The sequence below is a fragment of the Bos grunniens genome, chromosome X, assembly GCF_055505025.1.
Source record: "Bos grunniens cultivar Pamir isolate PY7600 chromosome X, Bosgru_T2T1.0, whole genome shotgun sequence".
NCBI classification, from domain to species: Eukaryota; Metazoa; Chordata; class Mammalia; order Artiodactyla; family Bovidae; genus Bos; species Bos grunniens.
This window is the reverse complement of record NC_141194.1, coordinates 124,846,705-124,865,655: the sequence shown is the minus strand read 5'-3', so window position 1 is coordinate 124,865,655 and position 18,951 is coordinate 124,846,705.

The following is an 18,951-nucleotide window of genomic DNA, read 5'->3' as shown; positions in this document are numbered from 1 at the left end:
TGGTTGGGAAAATTCTGGGCGGAGGCTGACTCTAGCACTTGTGATGCATCATTATACAAGGGTGTTTATCTTGGCTCACTGTAGAAAGATTCGTCTGTGTTAGAAGGTAACATGTACCATCAGAATTGAACTCTTAATTATGCTATTTAGGGAAAAAAAATGATTCCAAGAGGGCTGGCATTTGGTGTAAGCTGGGTAATCTGATGTTTTTTCCCCAAAAATCCCTCAGCTTGGAAGTTCTCTCGTATAAAGCTGAACGCAGTAGTCAATTTCCCCATATTGACAAAGAGGAAAGAAAAGGCCTCCTGTCTCTGAAAGACCCCAGCTCTTCTGATACAAGTAAATCCCTGCCCAGATCATCTGTCTAGAACCATCCTTTCTTAGTTTCCCCCTCACTTCCAAAAAGCTAACTTGAAAAGCATTTCTTTGACTACCTTTGGCATTTCACTCTTGCTGACTGCACACACATAGACAAGCCGGCCCCATGTATTTTCTGTGGGGCTTAATCTACACTCCCAATTGATAATCTTATGAGATGCTAGCTAGCTGGGGAAGGGGTGGAATCAGGTGGATCAAGGTTTGAAACTGGAAAGTTGGGCCCAATAGGGCTAGAGCCCATAAACACATTTTTCTCTACAGTTTTGAGAAACTGACAAGTGGCTTGATCCACTCTGACTCACTGGCTGTGACCCCTCCCCCACAAACACACCCATTCCTGAACTTTATGATCTGAAAGAATGGGAATTGTTTCCAATGGGCTGGAAACTCACTTGAATGATACCTGGGTTAAAAAGGCAACAAAAGGTAACAATTTCCTTTTTTCAGGAAGCAAAAACTCTTTCAAGAATTCCAAATAAGGATGTTTGCCAAGCCAGTTGAGACTTGTGTAGAAGCAGTTTACCATTATAAAAATAAAGTGTAACACAGAAAACAAAGTAACCCCTCCAGAGATAAAACTAAGTAACTATCTTTGGGTCACATCTTTCTCCCATATAAACAATAATCTCTGCCATTTCCATAACTGTTTCTCTGCTGCTACTGCTGCTAAGTCACTTCAGTCGTGTCCGACTCTGTGCGACCCCATAGACGGCAGCCCACCAGGCTCCCCAGTCCCTGGGATTCTCCAGGCAAAAACACTGGAGTGGGTTGCCATTTCCTTCTCTAATGGATGAAAGTGAAAAGTGAAAGTGAAGTCCCTTAGTCGTGTCCGACTCAGCGACCCCATGGACTGCAGCCTACCAGGCTCCTCTGCCCATGGGATTTTCCAGGCAAGAGTACTGGAGTGGGGTGCCACTGTTTCTCTAGCTTGACATAACTGAAAATAATTTTATAACCCATTTGTTTTTTCAAAATGTGAAGATCCCCTGGAGTAGGAAATGGCAACCCACTCCAGTATTCTTGCCTGGAGAATCCCATGGACAGAGGAGCCTGGCGGGCTACAGTCCATGGGGTCGCAAGGAGTCGGACACAACTGAGCACTCACGTACAGGTCGCTTAACAGAAACTTATTTCTCACAGCTGGGAAGTCCAAGATCAAGGTACAGGTAGATTTGGTGTCTGGTGGGAACCTGCTTCCTGGTTCAGTTCAGTTCAGTTGCTCAGTCGTGTCCAACTCTTTGCGACCCCATGAATCGCAGCATGCCAGGCCTCCCTGTCCATCACCAACTTCCGGAGTTCACTCAAACTCATGTCCATCGAGTCAGTGATGCCATCTAGCATCTCAACTGTCGTCCCCTTCTCCTCCTGCCCCCAATCCCTCCCAGCATCAGGGTCTTTTCCAATGAGTCAACTCTTTGCATGAGGTGGCCAAAGTACTGGAGTTACAGCTTTAGCATCAGTCCTTGCAAAGAAATCCCAGGGCTGATCTCCTTCAGAATGGACTGGTTGGATCTCCTTGCAGTCCAAGGGACTCTCAAGAGTCTTCTCCAACACCACAGTTCAAAAGCATCAATTCTTCGGCGCTCAGCCTTCTTCACAGTCCAACTCTCACATCCATGCATGACCACTGGAAAAACCATAGCCTTGACTAGACGGACCTTTATTGGCAAAGTAATGTCTCTGCTTTTGAATATGCTATCTAGGTTGGTCATAACTTTCCTTCCAAGGAGTAAGCGTCTTTTAATTTCATGGCTGCAGTCACCATCTGCAGTGATTTTGGAGCCCCCCAAAATAAAGTCTGACACTGTTTCCACTATTTCCCCATCTATTTCCCATGAAGTCATGGGACAAGATGCCATGATCTTAGTTTTCTGAATGTTGAGCTTTAAAGCCAACTTTTTCACTCTCCTCTTTCACTTTCATCAAGAGGCTTTTTAGTTCCTCTTCACTTTCTGCCATAAGGGTGGTGTCATCTGCATATCTGAGGTTATTGATATTTCTCCCGGCAATCTTGATTCCAGCTTGTGCTTCTTCCAGCCCAGCGTTTCTCATGATGTACTCTGCATTGAACAGTCATCTTTTTGGTGTGTTGTCAGGTAAGGGAAGGGGTGAGGGTGTTTTCTGGGGTCTCTTACATAAGGGCACTGATCTCATTCATGGGTGGACCTCATGACCTCCTAATCTCTCAAAGGCTGCACCTCCTAATACCACATTGGGGGTTAGGTCAAAACATATAAATTTGGGGCTACACATTCAGTCTGTAGTAGTCACACGGCCTGAAATTCTTCAGAGCTGGAATTCCAAACCAGCTCTCCCCTTTCTAAACAAAATATTAGCCCAGGGGGATCTCTGCAACTTTTCCCTTGGTTATTGCTTAGTGGCTAAGTTATGTCCAACTCTTTTGTGACCCCATGGACTGTAACTCACCAGGCTCCTCTGTCTATGGGATTTCCCAGGCAAGAATACTGGGGTGGGTTGCCATTTCAATTTTGTAAAAAAGAATTAATTTTAACTTTTTATTTTTACAAAACCCCTGCATTTCAAGGTCTCAAAACTTCTGCTCCTAGCCCTTGTGGGCAATGATGGTGGGAAACAGAACTCAGCTCTGAGATCTGAGTTAACAAAAGATAAAACATCACTACTTCAGAATCTTTCTTTTGTTCCCAAGTGGTGGGCAGGGAGAGGGAGAGAACAGTTTCTGCAACAATTATTCCCTTTAGTGAGAACACTGACCCATAAAGGATTGGTGATGGTCCCTTGATAAAACCTGTTAGAGATGGGAGAAGAAATGGGGAGTTGTTTAATGGATACAATTTCAGTTTTGCAAGATAGAAAGTTCTGGAGATATGCATTACAACATTGTGACTATACTTAACACTACTGAACTGTACACTTAGAACAGTTAAGATGATAAATTACATGTGATGTGCTTTCTATCACATTTTAAAGTCTAAAAAATATTTTTCTTAGTCGTGGGAACTTTTAAACGATGTCCCAGAAAGAAGAAAGAGAGAACTGATGCTCTAACAGGGCACACTTGTTGCTGTCTCCCCAACCCCAAAGTCAATGCAGATCTGGAATCTTCAGATTGCAGATCCGAATCTGTACTTCTCCAGGTAAGATGAAAATCAAGCCACAGAGCTCATCATAATATCAGAATGCAGGAGCTGACCATTTCCTTGCACCTAAAATCTCTCTATGAAACAATCTACAATGACCTGCACCCACAGAGATTTTCTTAAAGAATCATTCACTTAGAATATATTTATAGGGCATTCCCTGGTGGTCCAGTGGTTAGAACTCAAGCTTTCATTGCTGGGGCCCTGTGTTTGATCCCTGGTCAGGGAAGTAAGATCCTGCAAGATGGTACAAAAACCTAGTTTTTTGGTTATGATTTGGTCATGTTGTGAAGGCAACAGCAGAGGATTTCATTGGAAATACTCTGAATATATTCTTTGTGAAGCTGGAAAGTGAAATACATCGAAATAACATAGGCCAAAATAGCATGACACTCTCATTTTCTGTTAGTTTGCATCCAACTTACTAATGATAGAAAAGGGACTTTGAAGAAGGTAATTGAGATACATTTTTCAGAATTTCCCAACCCTTTTGCTAAGATTTTGTATCCCCAAACCTGACTGCAATGGTCATCTGTCCACTCTAACTGACTTAATGTCAGTAACTTCTAGAATTATTGAAATTAGAAGCATTTCCAATTCTAGGTCAGATGAGTTTGGTACCCTGAGAGTATATTGCCTTGTTTACCAAAAAGAGAAATACTTTGGAATTCCAAAAGAAGTAGCAAGATTCCATTTATATACAGTTAAAAAATTTATATACTCAGGTAGAACAAACCTAGGGTGCAAAATGTCATGGTCCTAAATGGAATAAAACTAGAATTTAAAAAATGGAAGCCAAAACCAAAACACAAACCTCAGTGCTAACATATCTGCTTTAATATCACTGACGCTGAGTTTGATTTCAACCTCAAAAGCAAAGGTCAGTGTTCAAGACTCCAATAGTTAATATCACAACCTATAACTGTGCAGGAAGTTCCAGAAATTCAGGTGCACTTTCCTGCTCACAAAATAACACATTTTGTGATGCAAAAAGAACAAATAATCAACAGATGTTTTAACCAGGCAGAAATCCAACCAATGAATTTTTCAGACTTATTGTTACCTGTTTCTTGAAGGTGAGGGAGTTGATAATTCTGAATAAACTGAAAAGCACCATGCCACCTACTTCCTAATGGAAAGTGCCAATTTTCAGCAGGACAATACCCAGGTCTGAGTAATCTCTGTATTTTATCGTGCCTAGCACAGTGCCTGGCACAGGGACCTCATTCAGTAAATGTTTGGTCAAAAAATGAATGCAAATAGCACTGTGTCACTGGCCAGTTGGTGTTGCCCTTGGCCGCACCCTCACCTCCACCTAAGTCTGGATTAGCTGTCCTCCTCTGAGCTCCCATGGCTCCCTGGGAGCCATCACAGCACTGGCCACCCCATGTTTATCCCAGGTGACTATCCCCTGTCTTTCTTCCCCACTAGACAGTGAACTGGGTCTGTCCTGATCATCACTGTATCCCCGGTGCCATATTTATGAATGACTGGATGCCTTGAATATTAATTATACTCTATGTTCCAGAACTACAGGGCCAAGGCTAAGGAACAAGGGATTTCCCACTCTTTCTCCAGGTCTCCTTGCTCAGCCAACTGTGTGACTTTAGGCAAATAACTTGGCTTCCTGGGAGTCAGCCTCAATTAGAGCCATGGGCTCTAGGATGGATGTCCAAGGGGACTCAGGGCAGCCCCTTACACCAGGGCTCTGAGACATCTCAGGCTGGAGGGAAGAGTTGATTGCCATTCCAGAAGAAAGTTGACATGGAAAACTTAGTTCTAGCCTCAGACAGACAGGACTTAAGGTCCATCTCTAGCAGTTTCTGACCAACTTTGGGGGCATTACCTCATCCCTCTGAACCTCATTACTTTATGAGGGTTTGATTTGAGCATTTTATCATGGCCACTGACTATCCTCAATGTGAATTCATAATTGTGTATGGATGTGTTTTAGCATTCTTACAATATTTGAGTAATATCAAGGGCTATGATTTACTGAGCACTCATCGGTCCCTGCTCCGGGCTAAGTGCTTTAGCTGCATCATCTCATTGAATCTTTACAATAACCCTTCCAGGCAGGAATTAGTGTTGCCATTTTACAGATAAGGAAATTAAAGCTCATAGCGGTAGCCTAAGTGGCCCAGCCCAGGCAGCTGTTAGAGCCAGGATTCAAGCCCGGTTTTGTCTGACTCCAAAGCCCATTACTCTTAACCCCTTCACTCAACTGCTATAGAGTAATTAAGGGGTATTAAAATGGGACCCTGTAAAAGCTAGAGAATAAGGTAAATAAATAGAAAGCTTTTGCCTTCTCTTGAAAGGCCATTAGTCCCAGCAGCCTTTTGGTGTCAAATGGAAAAAATAATAAGGCTGGCCCATCAATTGGTAGAAGCAGGCCACTTTACCAGTATGCTGGGCTCTTCTTTCCATTGCTAGTTAAAATAATTACCATCCATTCAACCACTTTAAGTGACTCCCAATGCGGACTTATGAGCCTTTCTATTAACTAAAGAACATCAAAATAATATGTAGATGGCAGCTCTCTCTAAGGGACTTTGAATACACTATTAAAAAGCCAAACCAAAACAGAAGTTTCCAGTTCTCAGTCTTCAAAAGCCAGGAACTCTTTCCAAATTTGATAATACCTTTTGTCAAACGCATGGAGCTCTGTGGCAAGGAAGCAGGCAGCACCGCTGTCTCTCCGCGGAGAGTTTCAGAGCTCATGGATGCGGTGGCTCAGCGAACGTTGGGGATGGCCGTGGTGACTAAAACGACTCCTGTTGCCCTAGTTTCAGGCCGAAATTCGCAAACTGCTAAAGGGTCGGAAAACATTTTAGTCAAACGGAGCGCAATTTCCACCCCTTGGTTCAGTTCAGTCCAGTCGCTCAGTCGCGTCCGACTCTTTGCGACCCCATGGACTGCAGCACACCAGGCCTCCCTAGAGAGAGGCTAAATTTCAAGCAAGGTCCGAGATGCACGGATTCCTGGCGGCTTACCAGGGCTTGAGACGGTCTGGGCTTCGGAAGGGTCTCTGCTGCCCTCTGCTGGCCACAGGTTGGTGCTGTAGCCGCCCAGAAAGTGACTCCTTCAAAGTGCTGCTGTTAGGGCCTCTCCTCCTCTTGCCGCTCCCACTGTTACCCCCACAAACTAATACCATGTCCTAGGCTTCTCTCAGGGCCAGGGACTGAGCCAGGTGCTGTGGAGACAGAGTTGAAAAGTCCCGAACAAGTCTCGGACAGATTCCCAAGCAGAGTTACAATAAAATGCAGATCGTGTCGCCAGAGCATGGACCGGGATCTCTGCGATCCCCTCATCAGCGGTGCTGGGCTCCTACTCTGCGTCCACTGCCGAGTGAGGTTCTGCGAAAATAATAGAATCACCTGCTCGCGTTTGCACAGAGCTTTGTCGTTTTAAGCCTTCGTTTAGAATACATCTCATTTGATCATCCCAACAAACGGGTGAGGTTCGCAGAGCGAGTATTCATATCCTCCTGGTATAGATTAGAAAACCGAGGCTCAGAGAGGGTGCATAAGTTGCCAAATGTAGCACAGCCAGCTGTTAGGATACAGAGCTTGGACTTAACCAGCTGACTTCAAATTCACTCACTTTACTCCTGCACGGAGCTGCTTCGTGCTCCTGCTTCCTGAGAGGCAGGTGTGTGTGTGTGTGTGTGTGTGTGTGCGCGCGTGCGCACGCGCGTGTGTGTGCACACACGCACACTCAGTTGTGTCACACTTTGTGACCCTATGGGCTGTAACCCGCCAGAGTCCTCTGCTCATGGGATTTTCCAGGCAAGAATACTGGAGTGGGTTGCCATTTCCTACTCCAGGGGTCTTCCCAACCCAGGGATCGAACCTGCATCTCCTGCATTGATACAGATACCACTGAGCCACCAGGGAAGCCCCTCCTGAGAGGCGGTAGATCACAGTTAAGGCCAAGTGCTGCCAGTCTTACTAGGCTCTAGCTAGACAGCCGCAGGCAAGTCACTTTACTTCTCTTTGCCTTATTTCCCCTATCTTTGAAATGGGAAGGATAACCCTATTTATAAGGTTATTTTTCAACACTAAATGATGGAGCGATAAGAAAGCCTTCCTCAGCGATCAATGCAAAGAAATAGAGGAAAACAACAGAATGGGAAAGACTAGAGATCTCTTCAAGAAAATTAGAGATACCAAGGGAACATTTCATGCAAAGATGGGCTCGATAAAGGACAGAACTGATATGGACCTAACAGAAGCAGAAGATATTAAGAAGAGATGACAAGAATACACAGAAGAACTGTACAAAATAGAGCTTCACGACCCAGATAATCACGATGGTGTGATCACTGACCTAGAGCCAGACATCCTGGAATGTGAAGTCAAGTGAGCCTTAGAAAGCATCACTACGAACAAAGCTAGTGGAGGTGATGGAATTCCAGCTGAGCTATTTCAAATCCTGAAAGATGATGCTGTGAAAGTGCCACACTCAATATGCCAGCAAATTTGGAAAACTCAGCAGTGGCCACAGGACTGGAAGAGGTCAGTTTTCATTCCAATCCCAAAGAAAGGCAATGCCAAAGAATGCTCAAACTACTGCACAATTGCACTCATCTCACATGCTTGTAAAGTAATGCTCAAAATTCTCCAAGCCAGGCTTCAGCAATATGTGAACTCTGAACTTCCAGATGTTCAAGCTGGTTTTAGAAAAGGCAGAGGAACCAGAGATCAAATTTCCAAAATCCGCTGGATCATCGAAAAAGCAAGAGAGTTCCAGAAAAACATCTATTTCTGCTTTATTGACTATGCCAAAGCCTTTGACTGTGTGGATCACAATAAACTGTGGAAAATTCTGAAAGAGATGGGAATACCAGACCACCTGACCTGCCTCTTGAGAAACCTGTATGCAGGTCAGGAAGCAACAGTTAGAACTGGACATGGAACGACAGACTGGTTCCAAATAGGAAAAGGAGTACATCAAGGCTGTATATTGTCACCCTGTTTATTTAACTTATATGCAGAGTACATCATGAGATACGCTGGGCTGGAAGAAGCACAAGCTGGAATCAAGATTGCCAGGAGAAATATCAATAACCTCAGATATGTAGATGACACCACCCTTATGGCAGAAAGTGAAGAGGAACTAAAAAGCCTCTTGATGAAAGTGAAAGAGGAGAGTGCAAAAGTTGGCTTAAAGCTCAACATTCAGAAAACTAAGATCATGGCATCTGGTCCCATGACTTCATGGGAAATAGATGGGGAAACAGTGGAAACAGTGTCAGACTTTATTTTTTTGGGCTCCAAAATCACTGCAGATGGTGACTGCAGCCATGAAATTAAAAGACGCTTACTCCTTGGAAGGAAAGTTATGACCAACCTAGATAGCATATTCAAAAGCAGAGACATACTTTGCCAACAAGGTCTGTCTAGTCAAGGCTATGGTTTTTCCAGTGGTCATGTATGGATGTGAGAGTTGGACTGTGAAGAAAGCTGAGCGCCGAAGAATTGATGCTTTTGAACTGTGGTGTTGGAGAAGACTCTTGAGAGTCCCTTGGACTGCAAGAAGGTCCAACCAGTCTATCCTAAAGGAGATCAGTCCTGGGTGTTCATTGGAAGGACTGATGCTGAAGCTGAAACTCCAATACTTTGGCCACCTCATGTGAAGAGTTGACTCATTGGAAAAGACCCTGATGCTGGGAGGGATTGGGGGCAGGAGGAGAAGGGGTCGACAGAGGATGAGATGTCTGGATGGCATTGCCGACTCGATGTATATGAGTTTGGGTGAACTCCAGGAGTTGGTGATGGACAGGGAGGCCTGGTGTGCTGCAATTCATGGGGTCACAAAGAGTCGGACATGACTGAGCGACTGAACTGTGATGATTAAAGGCTTGTGCCAGCCATAGAGTTAGCACTTAATAAATGTCAACGTTCAATATCTCTGTCAAAACGTGGGTCAGGCAACTTAGGGCATGTGTGCCGAGTCCACAGTGACAGCTCACTTTTCAGTTTTCTTGGGACCACGCCTCTTCCTCTTATTTTCAAGATGATCTACAGGAATAACAGGGCTGCTGAGTGTGGAGGAACTAATTCTGCCCTCGAGAGGTGATCTCTGCCTTTCTAGGGGCAGGGGCAGCAGGGAAACTGTCCCAGAGACTGGGACTTGTAAAAGAGAAACTTATAATGTTCTTGTTAAAAACAATCTCATCTGCAAGTGATGTGTTGATAAGCCTCTGGAGTCACACCACTCATATCAGTGACCAGACATTTGGCTTATACATTAGCAGTTTAATTAAATCACGTTTTGAGAGACTAAGATGCTTATTTGTTGTGTATTTTTAAAAAATTGTTACTGAGGTTTAGTTAAGTTACAATACAATGTTAGTTTCAGGTGTAGAACATAGTGATTCAAAATTTTTATACATTTTACTCCACTTAAAGTTATTATATTCTAGACCACCAAAACTACCATTTAATAGAAAAATCTGTAATCACTTTTTCAAATCCAGATGTGTATCAGAATTATCTTGTAATATAAGATAAAATATAAATGCCCAAGTATGTCTTTTTTTCTTCAAAGCTCCACATATGTTTCTAATCAGCAGCCATGTTTAAAAACAACTGGACTATATGAGGATCTTTTACTTTTATCTAGTTTATCTCACTGTTTCTATTTCATATTCAGTGCTTCCATTTCATTTACTTATGTTTTCCAGTTTCGCTTTTTTTGATGTTCTTTCTAAGTGTAGTAGAAAAGCCTTTGTATACACATATATAAAAAGTACGTATAATATGCATTTTAGAAAACTTATGAATTTTTACCTAGCTAAAACATTTATGATGTTTTGATTCCAGTTGTTTGACTTGGTATGAAAAGAAGGTTAGATTTCTAATTAAAAAAATTGATATGCAACAAACAACAAAGATTACTCTATAGCACAGGGAACTATAGTCAATATCTTGTTAATAACCTATGAAAGTGAAAGTGAAAGTGAAGTCCCTCAGTCGTGTCCGACTCTTTGTGACCCCATGGACTGTAGCCTATCAGGGTCCTCTGTCTATGGGATTCTCCAGGCAAGAATACTGGAGTGGGGTGCCATTTCCTTCTCCAGGGAATCTTCCCAACACAGGGATCAAACCCAGGTCTCTCACATTGTGGGTGGACGCTTTACCATCTGAGCCACCAGGGAAGATCTCCTTAATAATAATAACCTATAATGGAAAATAATCTGAAAAATAATGTATGTGTATATGTATAACTGAATCACCTTGCTGTGCACCTGAAACATTGTAAGTAAACTATACTTCAATAAAATATATATATTAAGAAAAATAAAGTTATTATAAATATTGGCTGTATTTCCTGTGGTGTACAATATATCTTTGTGGCTTATTTATTGGTATACATTTTAATAATTAGAAATGTCTCTTATTAGCAGGACAGTTATCCAAAAAGGACGTTATAATATGTACCATATATGTAATAGGAGAACACAGGCAGAACTCTATTCGTTGGGCTTCACTTTATTGTGCTTTGAAGATACTGGGTTTTTTACAAATTGAAAGTTTGTGACCAGCCTGCATCAAATAAGTCTATCGGCACCATTTTCCCAACAGCATTTGCTCACATCATGTCTCAGTGTCACATTTCGTTAATTCTTGAACTATTTCAAACTTTTTAATTGTTATTCTGTTTGTTATGGTGAACTGTGATCAGTGGTCTCTGATCAGTTAATTCTCTGACTCACTGAAGGCTCAGATGATGGTTAGCAATTTTTAGCAACAAGGTACTTTAAAATTAAGGCATATACATTGTTTTTTCAGACATACAGTTATTGAACACTTAATAGACTATGGTAGAGTGTAAATATAAATTTTATATCTTCCAGGAAACCAAGAAATTCACGTGACCCATTTTATTGTGAGATTTGATTTATTATCATGGTCTGCAGTCAAACCCACAATATATCCAAGGTCTGCCTGTAAATGCATTTTGTAGCAAAGGGTTGGGGGGGGGATTAAAAAATGTTCCTGTTGGAAAAAATTCTCTTGTTAAAGGGAACTTTTTAATTACAGAGAATTGATCATTGCACGAAATTCATCTTACCCATACAGGCAAAGCAGGGTTGGTATAGAATGGTACTAAGAATGTGGGCAAAGACTTAATTATATAATAGTATTTAAATTGGATCTTTTACGTTAATGCCCTGGGATCTCATGACAATCCCTCCTCCCACTTGGCTGCTTCTCCTCAAATCTTCCTTAGGCTCTTCTTTTGGCTCCTGCATGAACTCTTCTTTCTCTACTATCCCCTAAATGTCAGTATTCTCTAGGGATTTTTCCTTGGCCCAGAGCCCTCACACACTACACTTTCTTCCTAAGTGATGGCATCCTTTCCCATAACATCAGTGACCATTGATGACCAAGTTGATGACTCCAAGTCACCATCTCCTACCAAGACTTCTCCTAGGAGCCTGAGGCACACCACCTTCCTGGCTACTGGACATAAGTACCCGGAGGTCCCATAGGCACCAGTCCCTCTTAAATGTGTTCTGCCACCTGTTTTCTCTGCATCATTCAATGACGCTGGTATTCATTAGTAGTCACTCTCCATGCCCTCTGCCATTTTACTACCCCACCAGCAATGTGTGATGTATTTATTTGGCACACATGATCTTTGATCTTTGGTGTGGCACACGGGATCTTTTTTTAGTTGGGGCATGTGGGATCTAGACCACCAGGGAAGTCCCTCTTTGGGAATCATTCTTGGTCCCTCCCTCTCCTTCAGTTCACACATCTAAACACTTAACACCCCAGCCATACTAATCTGTGCATGGTCTCCAGTAGAAACATGCTTTTCCTTCTCTGTCTCCTCTGCCTAGAATGTATTTCCCAGCTCTTTTCATCTAGGGAGCACTTAGTCATTCTTTAAGATTCAGTACCTCTAAGAACTCTTTCTGTATCATGCCCCTCCTGTTCTGTGAGCTTTCTGAGCCCTGTTGGAATTGTCTTCCCCCTAAAAGGCTGGGACACACCCCATCCCCATCCCCAACCCCCGCTTAGCTCACTAAGTCCTCTCTCACCAGCGCTTGAAATTTATCAGGCACTCTATCAAGAGTTGTTAGGTGAGAGAAAGTGAAAGTTGCTCAGTTGTGTCCGACTCTTTGTGACCCCATGGGCTATACAGTTCATGGAGTTCTCCAGGCCAGAATACTGGAGTGGGTAGCCTTTCCCTTCTCCAGGGGATCTTCCCAACCCAGGGATCGAACCCAGGTCTCTCGCATTGCAGGTGGATTCTTTTATCAGCTGAGCCACAAGGGAAGCCCGACAATACTGGAGTGGGTAGCCTATCCCTTCTCCAGTGGATCTTCCTGACCCAGGAATCGAACCGGGGTCTCCTGCACTGCAGGCAGATTCTTTACCAACTGAGCTATCAGGGAAGCCCTTGCTGCTGCTGCTGCGAAGTCGCTTCAGTAGTGTCCGACTCTGTGCGACCCCAGAGACGGCAGCCCACCAGGCTCCGCCGTCCCTTGGATTCTCCAGGCAAGAACACTGGAGTGGGTTGCCATTTCCTTCTCCAATGCATGAAAGTGAAAAGTCAAAGGGAAGTCGCTCAGTCGTGTCCGACTCTTAGCAACCCCATGGACTGCAGCCCACCAGACTTCTCCATCCATGGGATTTTCAAGGCAAGAGTACTGGAGTGGGGTGCCATTGCCTTCTCCAGGGAAGCCCTTGAATGTCCTCAAATGAGCTGCAGTACAATGTTTATTGGGTGCCATCTTCACAAGCAGACCCTGAAGGCTACAAGGACTTCAGCCATGGAGGAATGGCCTGGTGTACCAGTCCCATTACTGCAGCACACAGCTGTCCTAGCCAGGAAAGTCTTAGGTACCTCAAAAGTTTGTCCTCCATCTGACAGGTGGCTCTTGACTCAAACACGTTGAACATGAAACTAACTCAGACCTACCAGGAAGCAGATGCCTTAGCAGATCCCCTCAAACTCTAAAACCCCCACCAAAGAGGAGGGTGGTTACTGCCTGCGCCTAAATCAAGAACTCTATAGCGTGGAGCAGAATGAAGCTCCTTTCCTCTCTGATGCTGTTCCAGTGCACCACCCCATCTCAGGGGGCCTCCATAGGTTTTTGTTTCTCTTTTGTTTTTGGCCATACCACACAGCATGTGGAATCTTAGTTCCCCGACCAGGGATGGAACCTGCACCCCCTGCATTGGAAGTGCAGAGTCTTAACCACTGGACCCCCAGGGAAGTCCAGGGGCTTCCATATTTAATGCCTCTCCATGCTGTTTCCTCGGAATCCCAGATCCGCCTGCATGTCTGGTTCTCGGATCTCTGCTCCACCTTAATCACTTGGTAGCAACTGATTGGCCAACTACACCGAGTGCCAAGCCCATGAGTTCACAGGGGCCCATCTCTCTGAGGAGGGCATCAGCTTTGCCAGCCTACTGTCTGCTCAAAGTCAGTCCCCGTACTTGGCCCCTTGATTAGGTATTCAGTTTACATGTATCTCAATGCTAATATGAGGCAACAACGCTAATCGCACATGTTGCATGCCAACCATAAGAGAAAATACAGACTCTGAACATATTAGAATACTTGATTATTTTAGCTATGCTTTATTGCTATTTAATTCTTGATTTTCAATCTTGACCGCACCTTGAAATCACCTGTCTCCTGCATTGGCAGGTGGATTCTTTATCACTGAGCCACCAGGGAAGCCAACCTAGGGAGGTTTTTGTTGTTAAAAATACTAATACCTATAAATAAGTGAAACAATCAATCAACAGTAACTTAATATTAATTAATTAATTAACTTAAAAAAACTGATTCCTGAATCTTCCTCCCAGAAAATCTGATTTAATTCATTCACAGTGCAGCCTGGACACCAAGAGTTTTTAAAGCCCTCCAAGCAATTCTAACACAAAAGCAGCGTTGAGATCACTTTCCTTCCATTTACTTCCTAGACTACAAATCCCCTCCCTTTGACTTGGTTCTGGGCAGTGGACATCAGCAATGTGATAATTTGGTCTTACAATGACTTTAGTTCCCCCACCCCGTGGTATCCAAACTGAAAACCCAAAGTGAGAGAAACCCACGCTACAGAGTGACTCGCTGGGGTTTGGTGCCAAATCTTACAACACCCACTCTTCAGTCCAGGGTGACTAAATTATGAAGTAGCGCCGCCCCAGCCCCCGCCTTTTCAGTCCCTCACAGCGCCTGCTCTCGCCTATTTTATAATTAGTAGTTGATTAACATGAAAAAGATCTTCCTTCCTGAATGAGGCCTAACAATTGTGTTTTTCAACTTCTGACCCAAATTGCTGCACCGCTTGGGGTTTTTGTTTGTTTGCTTGCTTGCTTGCCTCTTCTAGCCACTCACTGAACTCTTTTTTTTTTTTTGTATTTCACAATGATTTATTGTGCGCATAAGAAACACTTGAGAACTGGGACACTCACTGAACTCTTGAAACTCCTTTTTTTGTTTTTTTCTTTAATTTTTATTGGAATATAGTTGATTTACAAAGTTGTGTTAGGTTCAGGTGTACAACAAAGTGAATCAGTTAGATGTACACATATACTTACTTAAGTCTATTCCCATATAGGACGTTACAGAGTATTGAGTAGAGTTCCCTGTGCTATACAGTGGGTCTTTATTAGTTATTTATTTTTATATATAGTCATGTGTGTATGTTAATCTCAGTCTCCCAATTTATCCCCCTCCCCTTACACCCTGGAAGGATAAGTTAGTTTTCTACATCTGCAACTCTATTTCTGTTTTGTAAATAAGTCTGTTTGTATCATTTTTTTTTGGATTCCACATATAAGCGATATCCTGGGATATGTGTCTTTCTCTGAGTTACTTCACTCAGTGTGATAATCTTTAGGTCCATCCATATGGCTGCAAATGACATTTATCTTGTTCTTTTTTGTGGCTGAGTAATATTCCATTGTATAGATGTACCCCATCTCCTTCATCCTTCCTCTGTCTCTGGACATTTAGGTTACTTCTACTGAAAATCCTTTTGAACAAAGCAGCTTGGAAGCTGATTTAGGCCGTTTCTGCACACCAACGGTAAGGAAAAAAAAAAAACCTACTTTTTATTTTTGCAGGAAAGGATAAAGATCAACAGCCATAGGGGACCAAGACTCAAGTTTCATTTAGAGGAAACCAGATTCAATTTTCCACGTGACACAGAGAGTTTGTATTCCGAGATCAGGATTTACCTAATCAAGACTCTCATTTCCAGGGAAAATGTGAATTCTACATGTTGAGTTTTAGGGTGCACATAATGGGTGGTTTTGAGACATTTCCCCAGCAGTTTATTACTGGGGTACAAGACAGAGGTACCACTGAGCTCTCTCCCTGAGAAGGTTCCTCCCACAAAGCTTCTCATTTCCTTTTCAAAATTTACTTATTTCACTCATCAGTAAGAACATGAAATGTCTTTTTCTCTTCTCTATGATCATCTCCCTAACTCAGCAACTTCATGCACCTCCGTCACTTTGATTTATGCAAATGATGCGAAATGTCAACCTATTGAAGATATGTAAGGACCGTGGGTAGTGTCACCCACTGCCCTGAAAAGCCAACGGATTTCAACTCTCTGAACGGATGTCAGAGAGGGGCAAAGCTGAGCCCGCGGGATGTCTTCCTGCCTTGCTTCTCAAAGGAGTGAGCCAAGGTGACTTGGGCACCTGGTTGGGGAAGCCACATCTCCTACAACTCTGAATGGCACCATTTTGGCAAAAAAAGAATAGTTCCTGAGAGACTTTTTCCCCCAACTGTGAATTCTTAGAGAGCCATGACATCATTCTGACACATAATGAAGCAGAAACTTTTGATCCAAACCACAGTCTGATGTCACTGGATTGGCAATAGCCCCAGTATGCTGACAATTTAGATGAGGGTGCCCCCAGTTGAGGTCTTTACATGAGGCCTTATGAATTAGTCTGTGAGGATGGCCTTATACTGTGCTTGGCACATAGGTAGAAAGCATCCATTGTGTGTGAGGTATTGCTTTGATTATTTAAAGTTCTTTTCCAGAACATTCCACTAGCGCCTGAAAAGTAGGCCTACCATGACTGGGATTTGGTCTCAAACACATTGTGACTATTCTGTAGTTCTATCTTGTTGGTGGGGCTTGCCAGGTAGTGCTAGAGGTAAAGAACCTGCCTGCCAATGCAGGGGACATGGGTTCGATCCCTGGATTGGGAAGATCCCCTGGAGAAGGAGATGGCAATCCACTCCAGTATTCTTGCCTAGGAGATCCCACAGACAGAGGAGCCTGGAAGGCTACAGTCCATGGAGTCGAAAGAGTTGGCCATGACTGAGCACGAACACACACACACACACACACACACACCCCCTGTTGGTAGCTGGTTTGGTGCTCTAGGATAGTCAAAACCATTCCAAGAAACCTCACAGGAAGGCCTGAATTCTTCCATTGGGTTGGGATTCAACGAATTCTAATGGGTCTTGAAATAATTGGATCAGTGTCTGAGGCTTGGAAAGGCAAGAATTTTCTTCTGCTGTAAGGGATTTGGTGTGAAGTTGGCATTAATATCAAACCTGCAGTATTTTGCTTGCTTCCCTAGGAAGAAAGTGGGTGCTTGCCCCTCAAGTCCAGGGTAAGGTGCTTAGCAGAGCTTTTTTCAGTTTCTCAGCAGGGAGTGACGCATGAGCTTGGTGGCTAGGAAGTTGGCTGTGAGGTGTTATACAGCTGTGAGGTGTCAGGGGTTTGAGCTGAAAATAATCAAGGCCCCAAATATTCAAAACCTCCTCTCTAAGTGCCTAAAAGAATTTACTCAGAGACCTGGTTCCAGAATAGAGCTATTAGCAGAGATATCTGCAGAGAATATGGGCCAGGGGTGGAAGGCAGAACAGGGCCTAGAGATCAGAGTCCACGCTGTGTCCCCTTGGACAGGGCCCAGCTAACATTTCTTTACCAAACATTTGCTTGACCATCTCTAGTTCGGTTGCCTTCCCACCCCTTTTGAAATCCCAAACCACTACCCCCCAACATCCTCTTTTGTTTTTAACTGAAGATGGTATTTAAGGTGAGGGTTTTATACGTTTGGGGCATTACTGATTTTGCCTAGGTCTCTCCCATGGATATGTCTTATTCAACTTTTGTGTGATTTTCTGATATTCATCAGTTTCATGTCAGTTGAATTCTTAGGCCAGCCAGAAGAACCAAGAAGGGTAGAGGAAAATCTCTTCCTCTCCAGCACCTTTGTGGTAAAACAGCACAACTGAGCTCAGAGGAGACACTCACCCATGTTCACTGGAGACAGCCTGGCAAATCCATACTTGTGTCCCTCCTAGAAAAGAAGTAAGAGGGAGCTTGGTTGTGCTGGTATGAGCTCCTGCTGGCTCAGGAGAGTGGATAAATGTTCAGAAATTTAGAAAACTGATTACTCAACACACTGCTATTAAAAATTAAATTATATAGGGACTTCCCTGGTGATCCAGTGGCTAAGACTCTGAGGGGGGTCAGGGTTCAATCCCTGGTCAGGGAACTAGATCCCACATGCCACAACTGAGAATTCAGATGCCACAACTAAAGACCCCGCATGCAGCAACTAAGACCCAGCACAGCCAAATAAACAAATAAAAGTTAAAAATAAAAATTAGTTTATATAAACTAATAATTAAATCAAATATACTTAGTTAAGACAGGCAATAAGTACTCAAAGTATATTACTTCCTCATCATTTTTTTTTTGATTGTGCTTTTTACCAAGTCAATGTTGAGTGACCTCACACTGATGGCTTGAAATTGACCATGGTAGAAGTATTTACACTATGGAAATCAGCGATCACTATAACTAGGAAATTTTTTTTTTTTTCAGAAAACCAGTTATTAAACATTGACCAGCATAACCACTGGAGCTAGACTAGCAAATCCATGGTTTCAGTAACTCTAGGAAGCCACATGGCTACAGGATTTCAGTCTAGGGTGGGGAGTATGAGGAGAAGAGCTTAAACAAAAGCCGTGAAGGAAAATTAGGAGTGAAGACTCAGAAGCAAGAAAGGGCAGATTTTTTTTTTCCTTTGGCCATGCTGCAAGGCTTGTGGGATCTTAGTTCCCTGACCAGGAATTGAACCCGGGCCCTCAGCAGTAAGAGTACGACATTGGACAGCCAGGGAATTCCCAGGGCAGAATTGATTGACCAGAAAAGATGTGTTCTTTGCCTTCAGGGGATCTCAGTCTAGTGGGAGACATGAGGAAACAGGCAGAAGGGAGTATATGCTTAAGTGCTCAGCTCAGACCCACCAGGACCGCTTTCGAAGCACAGACGAAGACACCTTCTTGGTGAGGGTGAAGGAAGGCTTCCTGGAGGAGGTGATGTGGCATCTTGAGCTGAGATCAAAAGATCATTAGGAGCAGCCATGTCTCTTGGAAACTGAGGCAGAAAAGTAATGTCTTCTTATATTTTAAAATATGTTGCCAAGATATTCTGCAA